The 9,965-nt window shown below is 47.4% G+C and overlaps 2 non-coding genes across 2 annotated transcripts; both read right to left on the bottom strand.

Annotated features, from left to right (window-relative positions):
* Positions 1-606: 606 nt before the first annotated feature.
* Positions 607-4,014, bottom strand: LOC149191810 (25S ribosomal RNA). Its single transcript, XR_016255500.1, has one exon. It is a non-coding gene; the product is annotated as a 25S ribosomal RNA (ribosomal RNA).
* A 247-nt stretch (positions 4,015-4,261) lies between these two features.
* LOC149191811 (5.8S ribosomal RNA) lies at positions 4,262-4,415 on the bottom strand. The gene has a single exon (XR_016255271.1). It is a non-coding gene; the product is annotated as a 5.8S ribosomal RNA (ribosomal RNA).
* Between the last annotated feature and the right edge of the window lie 5,550 nt (positions 4,416-9,965).

The following is a 9,965-nucleotide window of genomic DNA, read 5'->3' on the forward strand; positions in this document are numbered from 1 at the left end:
GGGCGTTACTTGTAAACCCCAAAAATTTTTGCGCTGGGTGGAAACCCCAAATTTTGGGCACCGCCTGGAAACCCCACAATTTGGGTGCCACATGGAAGCCCCAAATTTTGGGCACTGGGTGGAAACCCCAAATTTTGGGCAAGACATGGAAGCCCCAAATTTTGGGCGTCGGTCGGAAACCCCAAATTTTGGGCGCCGCGTGGAAACCCCACATTTTGGGCGCCGCATGGAAACCCCAAATCTTGGGTGCCGGGTGGAAACCCCACGTTTTGGGCGCCGCATGGAAACCCCAAATTTTGGGGGCCGCATGGAAACCCCACATCTTGGGTGCCGCATGGAAACCCCACCTTTTGGGCGCCGCAGGGAAACCCCACATCTTGGGCACTGCATGGAAACCCCACCTTTTGGGCGCCGCATGGAAACCCCAAATTTTGGGCACTGGGGCACGACATGGAAACCCCAGTTTTCCCTGGCTTTGCCGCCTTTTTCGTCGCGGTGTGGAAACCCCAAATTTCCCGCCCCAAGCAATGAAAAATTGTCGTCTGGAGGAAAGAGGCAGAGGTGCGAGAGGGTTGCCCGGATTTTGTTTGTGAAAAGAGCGAAGCTCTGAATCGAGGCGACCAAGGGCTGAATCTTAGTGGATTGTGGTAGCAAGGCCACTCTACCACTTACAATACCCCGTCGCGTATTTAAGTCGTCTGCAAAGGATTCTTCTCAATGACCATTTGGAATTGAACTTCAAAGCTACCCCGACCGAGATGCTTCACAGTCACGGTTTGCAAATGACACGGGCCCCTGGGGGCGACAAAGTGACGCCCCTACTGCGGGTCGAGATACAGTCGAAGAGTGACATGCACCGCTTCTAGCATGGATTCTGACTTAGAGGTGTTCAGGCATAATCCGACACACGGTAGCTTCGCGCCACTGGCTTTTCAACCAGGCGCGATGACCAATTGTGTGAATCAACAGTTCCTCTTGTACTAAGTTGAATTACTATTGCGGTGCGGTTCATCAGTAGGGTAAAACTAACCTGTCTCACGACGGTCTAAACCCAGCTCACGTTCCCTATTGGTGGGTGAACAATCCAACACGGTGAATTCTGCTTCACAATGATAGGAAGAGATGACATCGAAGGATCAAAAAGCAACGTCTCTGTGAATGCTTGGCTGCCACAAGCCAATTATCCCTGTGGTAACTTTTCTGACACCTCTAGCTTCAAATTCCAAAAATCTAAAGGATCAATAGGCCACGCTTTCATGGTTTGTATTCGTACTGAAAATGAAAATGAAATGAGCTTTTACCCTTTTGTTCCACACGAGATTTCTGTTCTCGTTGAGCTCATCTTAGGACACCTGCGTTATCTTTTAACAAATGTGCCGCCCCAGCCAAACTCCCCACCTGACAATGTCTTCCGCTCGGATCGACTCGCCGAAACGTGCCTTAAGCCCAAAAACAAGGGCAGTGCCCCGTCTCCACCCCACGGAATAAGTAAAATAACGTTAAAAGTAGTGGTATTTCACTTGCGCCGAAAATGGCTCCCACTTATTCTACACCTCTCAAGTCATTTCACAAAGTCGGACTAGAGTCAAGCTCAACAGGGTCTTCTTTCCCCGCTGATTCTACCAAGCCTGTTCCGTTGGCTGTGGTTTCGCTAGATAGTAGATAGGGACAGTGGGAATCTCATTAATCCATTCATGCACGTCACTAATTAGATGACAAGGAATTTGGCTACCTTAAGAGAGTCATAGTTACTCCCACCATTTACCCGCGCTTGGTTGAATTTCTTCACTTTGACATTCAAAGCACTGGGCAGAAATCACATTACGTCAGCATCTGCAGGGACCATCGCAATGCTTTGTTTTAATTAAACGGTCGGATTCCCCTTGTCCGTACCAGTTCTGAGTTGACTTTTCGACGCTTAGGGAAAATCCCCCGGCAGGGGGCATTCTATGCCCGTAGCCCAATCGACACGCGACTGCCCGCCCTCACCGTGAGAGTAGCTCTGGCAGACTGTCGATAGCCCACGAGTTGAGGGCGTAGACCCCTAGGCCCAGCCCTTAGAGCCAATACTTTTCTTGAAGTTACGGATCCGTTTTGCCGACTTCCCTTACCTACATTGTTCTATTGACCATAGGTTGTTCACCTTGGAGACCTGATGCGGTTATGAGTACGACCAGGCATGAATGGTACTCGGTCCTCCAGATTTTCAAGGGCCGCCGAGGGTGCACCGGACACCGCAAGTCGTGCGGTGCTCTTCCAGCTGCTGGACCCTATCTCCGGGTGAACCGATTCCAGGGTGGGAAAGTTGTTAAAAAGAAAATATAACTCTTCCCAGGGCCCCCGACGATGTCTTCGGATTTCCCAACGTTGCCGCCCGCCGCCATGTCCCGGTTCGGGAATATTAACCCGATTCCCTTTCGATGCTCGTGCAGAGTGAACCCTTGATACAAGGCTTCCCCATCTCTTAGGATCGACTAACCCATATCCAAGTGTTGTTCACATGGAACCTTTCCCCACTTCAGTCTTCAAAGTTCTCATTTGAATATTTGCTACTACCACCAAGATCTGCACCGGGGGCCGATCCACCCAAGCTCACACCCGAGGTTTCTCAACGACCCCCGCATCCTCCTACTCATCGGAGCCAGGAAATTGCTCCAACGGTCAAGTATAAGTTGCGCGCTTCAGCGCGATCCATTTTCAGGGCTAGTTGATTCGGAAGGTGAGTTGTTACACACTCCTTAGCGGATTTCAACTTCCATGACCACCGTCCTGCTGTCTTAATCAACCAACACCCTTTGTGGGATCTAGGTTAGCGTGCAATTCGGCACTGTAACTTGACTTTCAGTTCATCCCACATCGTCAGTTCTGCTTACCAAAAATGGCCCACTTGGAGCTCTCGATTCCACGGTGCGGCTCAATGGAGCAGCCGCACCCTCTTACCTATTTAAAGTTTGAGAATAGGTCGAGGGCGTTACGCCCTCGATGCCTCTAATCATTTGCTTTACTCGATAAAACTCGCGCGTGAGCTCCAGCTATCCTGAGGGAAACTTCGGAGGAAACCAGCTACTAGATGGTTCGATTAGTCTTTCGCCCCTATACCCAAGTCAGACGAACGATTTACACGTCAGTATCGCTACGAGCCTCCACCAGAACTTCCTCTGGCTTCGCCCTGCTCATGCATAGTTCACCATCTTTCGGGTGCCAACAGGTGTGCTCGCGCTCGAACCCTTCACATAAGCTCAAGGTCGGTCGACGATGCACCCCCCAGAGAGGGGATGTCACCCGTCAGCTTCCTTGTGCCTCACAGGTTTTCAAACCCGCCGAATCGCACACATGTTAGACTCCTTGGTCCGTGTTTCAAGACGGGTCGAATGGAAAGCCCACCAACCAACACCACGAGCGCACAGGTGCACACGGCCCGCCACAAGGGCGCACACTTCATTCCTCGACCACCGCAGTGGCAAACCGACAGGTAGTAATCCACCCGCGCTTGTGACGATGCAGCAGCCCGTGTTGGTTTGCACCTCAAGTCGAGCGGCGGACTAGCCTGAGTCGTTTTGCATCCGACTGAGAGGCATCGACAGCCTCCATCCGCTTCCCTCTCGAAAATTTCAAACACTCTTTAACTCTCTTTTCAAAGTCCTTTTCATCTTTCCCTCGCGGTACTTATTTGCTATCGGTCTCTCGCCCATATTTAGCCTTGGACGGAATTTACCACCCAATTAGGGCTTCATTCCCAAACAACCCGACTCGCCAACAACGCCATGTGATGCGGAACGCTCCCGGGCCGACAGGGCTGTCACCCTCTCAGGTGCCCCCTTCCAAGGGACTTGGCCCAGGTCCACCGCTGAGGACGCTTCTATAGACTACAATTCCGGCAGTGCCGCTGCCCGATTTTAATGCTCGACTCTTCCCGGTTCGCTCGCCGCTACTAGGGGAATCCTTGTAAGTTTCTTTTCCTCCGCTTAATTATATGCTTAAACTCAGCGGGTGTTCTCGCCTGAGCTGGGATCGCAAAGTTGGAGCTAAATCTGCCCTACCCCATGGGAGGACAAGAGAGAGCAAAGCAAGTTCGAGCGATGCCACACAAAACCCGCATCGGCTAACGCCAACTGCCCATCCAAGGGGACAAGATCACCGCTCACTGACGCACGCCACGAAACATCGCTTGAGGTATTTCAGCCGACCGCACCGCACGGGGCATGGATGACCAGCTCCACTACTCCCTAGCATATTGTAGGGAGCGTGTTTGAATGGGATGCGACGCCTGGACAGACGTGCCCTCGACCGAGGCCTTGGGTGCAAATTGCGTTCAAAAACTCGATGATTCACGGGATTCTGCAATTCACACTAAGTATCACATTTCGCTACATTCTTCATCGTAACAAGAGCCGAGATATCCGTTGTCGAGAGTCGTTTCCACGTGTATTACCAAAAATCGGCCACAAAACTGAATAGGGGCACCCCCCACAACAAATGTAAGGCCAAGGGACAAAAGGAGGAAAAATGCATCAGAGAAAGAGAAACAAAGGGGTCTAACCCCCTCACAGGGGGAGGCTCGAATAGAGGACAATCTCCCCCAGCCCCATGCCCTCACAAAAGGGGGGAAATGCGTGGAACAATGATCGAGAAGGACTAGGGTGGCCACCCCGGGAGCTCGCACTACTTTTAGCCCTTCCCCGACACCAGCCCACAACGATTCCCCCTTTTCTCCGTAGAGTTAGGGACCAAAAGGAAGAAAAGGGTAGAAAACAAAGCAGAAAGAAGGCACAAGCCTCCCAAAGCCCCGTGCCTTCGGGAACTGAAGGGGGGAACTGAAGGGGATGACGATCAAGAAGGACTAGGGTGGCCACCCCGGGAGCTCGCACTGCATTTCGTCCTTCCGGAACACCAATCCACAAGAATTCCACCTTTTCTCCATAACTCTAGGGGCCACGAGGAAGAAGGGAAGAAACAAACAAGAGAGAAAGGGATATATCAACTGTGGCTACTGGCTCACAAGGGGAGGCTTCAAACAGAGAACAAGCTTCCCTAACCCCGTGCCTTCGCAAAAAGGGGGGAACTGCAGGGGATGGCGATCGAGAAGGACTAGGGTGGCCACCCTGGGAACTCGCACTGCTTTTCGTCCTTCCCGAACACCAATCCACAACAATCCCACATTTTCTCCGTAAAGCTAGGGGCCGAAAGGAAGAAGGGAAGAAAACAACATGAAAGAAAGAGAGATATCAAACGCATCCACCGGCTCACAGGGGGAGGCTCAAACAGAGAACAAGCTTCCCCACCCCCGTGCCTTCGCAAAAATGGGGGGAACTACAGGGGACGGCGATCGAGAAGGACTAGGGTGGCCACCCTCAGAACTCGCACTGCTTTTCGTCCTTCCTGAACACCAATCCACAACAATCCCACCTTTTCTCCGTAAAGCCAAGGGGCCAAAAGCAAGAAGGGAAGAAAACAACAGGAAAGCAAGAGATATCAAACATGGCTACCAGCTCACAAGGGGAGGCTCAAACAGAGAACAAGCTTCCCAAACCCCGCGCCTTCGGAAAAAGGGGGGAACTGTAGGGGACGACGATCGAGAAGGACTAGGGTGGCCACCCTAGGAACTCGCACTACTTTTCGTCCTTCCCGAACACCAATCCACAACAATCCCACCTCTCCTCTGTAAAGCTAGGGGAAAAAGGAAGAAGGGAGGAAAACAACACCAAAGAAACCAAGATCCAAAGAAAAGAGAGAAGATCATTAGCACGCCGAGTAGATGTCCGCTAACCAAAAAGAAATCAAACAAGGCACCCAATCAAAAAAGTGTCCCACCTCTTCACACCCTCCCACATGCATTCAACACAACACCCTTTCCAGCTTTACAACTAGCAAAAAACCAAGCAAATAAATCACAACCTAAAACTGACCAATAGAAAAGACAAGGGCCACGATGAGACCAGTGTTTGGAGCACGTCACTGAGAGGCACACAGCCCCCCAACCTAGCGGCACAAGGCTTTAAACGACAAATAGACCACTGCCAATAACACAAACCCACCCTACTCTTGCACCCCTCCGTGTACAAAAACACCCAACAACCTTTCCAGTGAGAGAGTCACCGAGGGTGAAATAATCAAACTCCAAAGAGGAGTTGTCACGGGCCGACGCTCAACGCTGGAGAAAGCCGCGGGCCACAAATACGTCCATGGTGCAAGGCCAATAGAGAGAGGGATGTTCGCAAAGCGCACACCACGAAACAAAGAAATGACGCAAGTCCCACAAAAAAACCCACAATCCAAAGGGAGGAACAAAGACACGACCTGCTACTTCTTTTTCCCTCAGAAGGGGAGTGGGTCACGAGAGGACGAGGAATTCCCTCGACGGAAAAGGCACGAGATACGATTACCACCCTCATGCCTGTCGGCGGGGAAAATTGCGATCTCGATGGAGCTCAGACCGAGGTGTTACACAAAAATATCGTCACTATGATTATTTACTGTCAGTATGGGTATATCATCACTTGTATTGTCCTCCTAAGCAAGTCTAAGACCTCAGCTATTCAAATCAAGCTTTGGAAATGGGAGAAAGACATTAAAAATCAATGTAACTCTGGTTCCGCACTTTCTCTCATGGTCACATGTGGTACCGCACCTTATGTGTACAAAAGCTGCGTACCTACCCGCTCTGTCCCTAACGGTGTAGGTGCAGACCCCTGTGAAAGTCAAAAGGCGCAAGTTTTATCTTAAAAAACTCACTTTGGGTTAATTCTAGAGTTTTCTAGAAGGAATTTTGACGTGGATTGTTCACTATGAGGTGGTTCATGCATCCCAAAATAGAAGGAGCTAATCCCTTGACTAAAGGAGCTATCCCTTTGAAGGAGGGCTTTATCCCTTTGAAGGAGGACCTAGTAACTTCCCTCCATTGCACTATAAATACAGGCATTGGGGTGAGGACTAAGGAGGTTAGAAGCTGAACATTTTGAGGGTAAATGCTGGTGAAATTAAGACTTCCTAGTTGAGCTTAAGAGGACAGATCACATACCTTTTTGGCTTCATTGGGGAGTGAGTGAAACTTGTCAAAGTAGAGGAGACTTCTTGTTGGACACTGGGAGGAGCTTGTACAGCGTCAAGGCGAAGGTTGTAAGGTTCTTCTTCTTTTGAATTAATACAATCAAACTCATTTTTCTCAACAAGTATCTTATGTTATTTGTTTCATGGACTCCTTGAATTTCATGTTAAATATGTTTTATGCAATTGGTTTTTCAGGTGCTATTTAATTTGTTTGTCTTGTTTGTGTTTGCAGATTCGCAAAAAGGAGCTCATTGGAATCAAAGGAGCGAGGGCATCCACAAGCTTGCGTTGGACCAAAGGTAGGTCCTAAAAACACTTGTTTGCTATTGTTTATTAAAGCATATTTAGAGAAAGAGCTTGTCATTAGGTCTTCTTTAGATTCTAAGAAGGTCTATCTTGTCCGCAAGATCGACTTATTCCGTGCGCCAAAATGGCGACTCCACTGGGGACTTGATTGTTTTCCTTGTTTATACTTTGACCTGAGAAACTGTATTTCTGTTTCTGTTTTTGACTTGATGATTGTGGGATTGGGTGAATTTAGTTAATTTTGAGTCAGTTTTTATTTTTCATAGTTTTGGGAGAAGTACGCACCCTCTGAGTTAAGCACAGTGCGTACCTGTACACACTTTTTCTTTGTACACAGAGCGTGAACGCACCTGTGTAAACAGACTGCTGCGTACCCTGTCAAAAATTTGAGAAATTTTAAATTTTTCTCTTTTTTATCAGTTTAGAATTTGTTTATAGGTTTTAGCCATTGCCCAGACCTGCTTGTTCCCTGTCAAAAACTTTCCTTGGTTTAATTTCATTAGTGTTAGGGTTTTAGGTGGAATTCCTAGGAGTTTTGCTTGTTGGGCTTGTTTTCATTTTTGGTTGTGTAGTGGCTCTGAGCTTAGAAGCTGTAGGGACCTCAGATTACCTTGGTGTCTACCACCTTCTTATGAGTCTGACCATTTATGAAATCTCCCCTTGTTGAGGAATCCGCTTTGTGTTTTCTCATTTCAAAACTTCGAAAAACTTGTGTTTAAAGTTTGGATTTTCATTAAAAAAAAAAAAAACGAAAGATTGGTTGTTTTTTGACTAATTGTGATTCTGCATAAATTAGTCCTTAGCTCACATTTAGCTAAGTAAAACATCCTCAAAAAGACACTTTGTAAGCTTTGACTTCAAATAGGTTTTTCTAGTTTGTAGAACTCAAGATTAGTCATTTTCATAGTTTTGAGTGTCTTATGAAAAATATAAAAAAAATCTCTTTTGGAAAAAGTTTGTTTTTGTAGTGGTTGAGTGCTTTGAAAAGAAAAGGGAAATTTTTGTGAAATAACTAGTTGTCTCGTTTTGAGTGCTTTGGAAAGGAAAAAGCTCTTCTTTTAATTTGTTTAATTGAGAAAGATTTGTGTTTACAAAGTATTTGCATTCTCAAACTCTTTCTTAGTTTAGAAGTTCATCGAAGAGAAAAGATTGTTTAAATCATCTTAGGTGCATCTTTTTAGTGATTTCGAGTCGAGTCTTTACACCACGAGTTTCATCTCCGCCACCTCTTGACTTAAACAACAACCACTAAAATTAACGCTTAAAGTAAAATTCACCTAGTAACATTTTATTTCTAGGGCTCTGATACACCAACTTAGCTTAGGCTAGTGTCTTGGAGTAGGAGAGTAATTAACTCTCCAAGACAGTAAAAACAAACAAGTAGTTGTATCTTGTGGTAGGAAGAAATCCAATTGTTGCATTTATGCTCTGGGAAAGCTCCTCTTAAAGGAGAAGCACGAGATCGTGTCCGAACCAGTGTGGGAATCAATCCTTCCTCATTGGGAACGACGCCAGATATTCACGTATTAAAAATGGTAAACCTCGGATTAACCATTGTCGAGGAGCCTGGGGTCACTTGTTGGTAAACCTTGGATTATGTCAAGGAGCCTTCAAGGGGATTGAGCTTGCTACTCTGCCCTTGCGTGCGTATCGGATCGTAGACTGTTCCCCCAGGTGTATTTGTCTCAGTTGGTAACCTTAGTGGCCATATTCTTTAGGATTCTTCCTAAGGTGACAGTGGTGGGAAGATCCCACTGTACCTGGAGCAGACGTCGGCTAGACTCACTTGGATTTTCTGGGGGGTTCACTTCACTCGAGACGGTTAAGTGGAGGAACTTGGTCCAGTCTATTCATTAAGCAGGTTGCCGGGGTAACTGTTCCAACCGCCATTTCTGTACTGAATTCTGCGACGTTGGATTTCATCACCAACTAGTGTTTTCGGTCCGGAAAGTTACTGTTTGTGTGTGTTTGATCTCTAGATTCTTTAGGCGTGTGATTCAAATTTGTTTGGTTCTTTAGAGGCTTTAGGTGTTTTTCATTGAGATTTTACTTTGTTTGCGTGTGAAGTAGTTAAAAGTTTTTAACTGTGGCTGAATTACCAAGACAGTCCCGTAGACTTCGGGGCCAGTCTCCTGAGTTTGTAACCGTGGCTGATTTATTGAGGAAGTCCCGTAGACTTCGGGGCCAACCTCCTGAAGAAGTCCCGAGCCAGCTTGAAGGCTTGAAAGTCCTCGTAACTCCTAGTGGTAGTAAAGTTGGGTCACCTGAAGAAGGAGAGTCTTCATTGGTTGTACATCCTGATTACCAAACTCTAGTAACAGGTTACGATCCGCAATCGATTTCAGTTTCCGAACTTGCTGGTAGCTTTTCATCTACTAGTGATATAGGTGAAGAACCTGAGATATCTGAACCTGTTACTCCAACATCGGGGTTTGTCTCTCCAACTTCTAGTGGTCCTGATTCACCTAGGGTAGAAAGAGTAATTACCCAAGATCTTCCTTCTGGACTTATTGCTATTGAAGAACTTGCTCCGGAAGAAGAAGTAGGCATCCCTATCCCTGAAAATCAACCTGTTCTTGATCTAAGGGAGCGTGAATCAATTTTTTACAGTC

This window comes from Pinus tabuliformis, chromosome 2_2, assembly GCF_031772625.1.
Source record: "Pinus tabuliformis cultivar Carrire ecotype Pingquan chromosome 2_2, CPIR1, whole genome shotgun sequence".
In the NCBI taxonomy this organism is placed as follows: Eukaryota; Viridiplantae; Streptophyta; class Pinopsida; order Pinales; family Pinaceae; genus Pinus; species Pinus tabuliformis.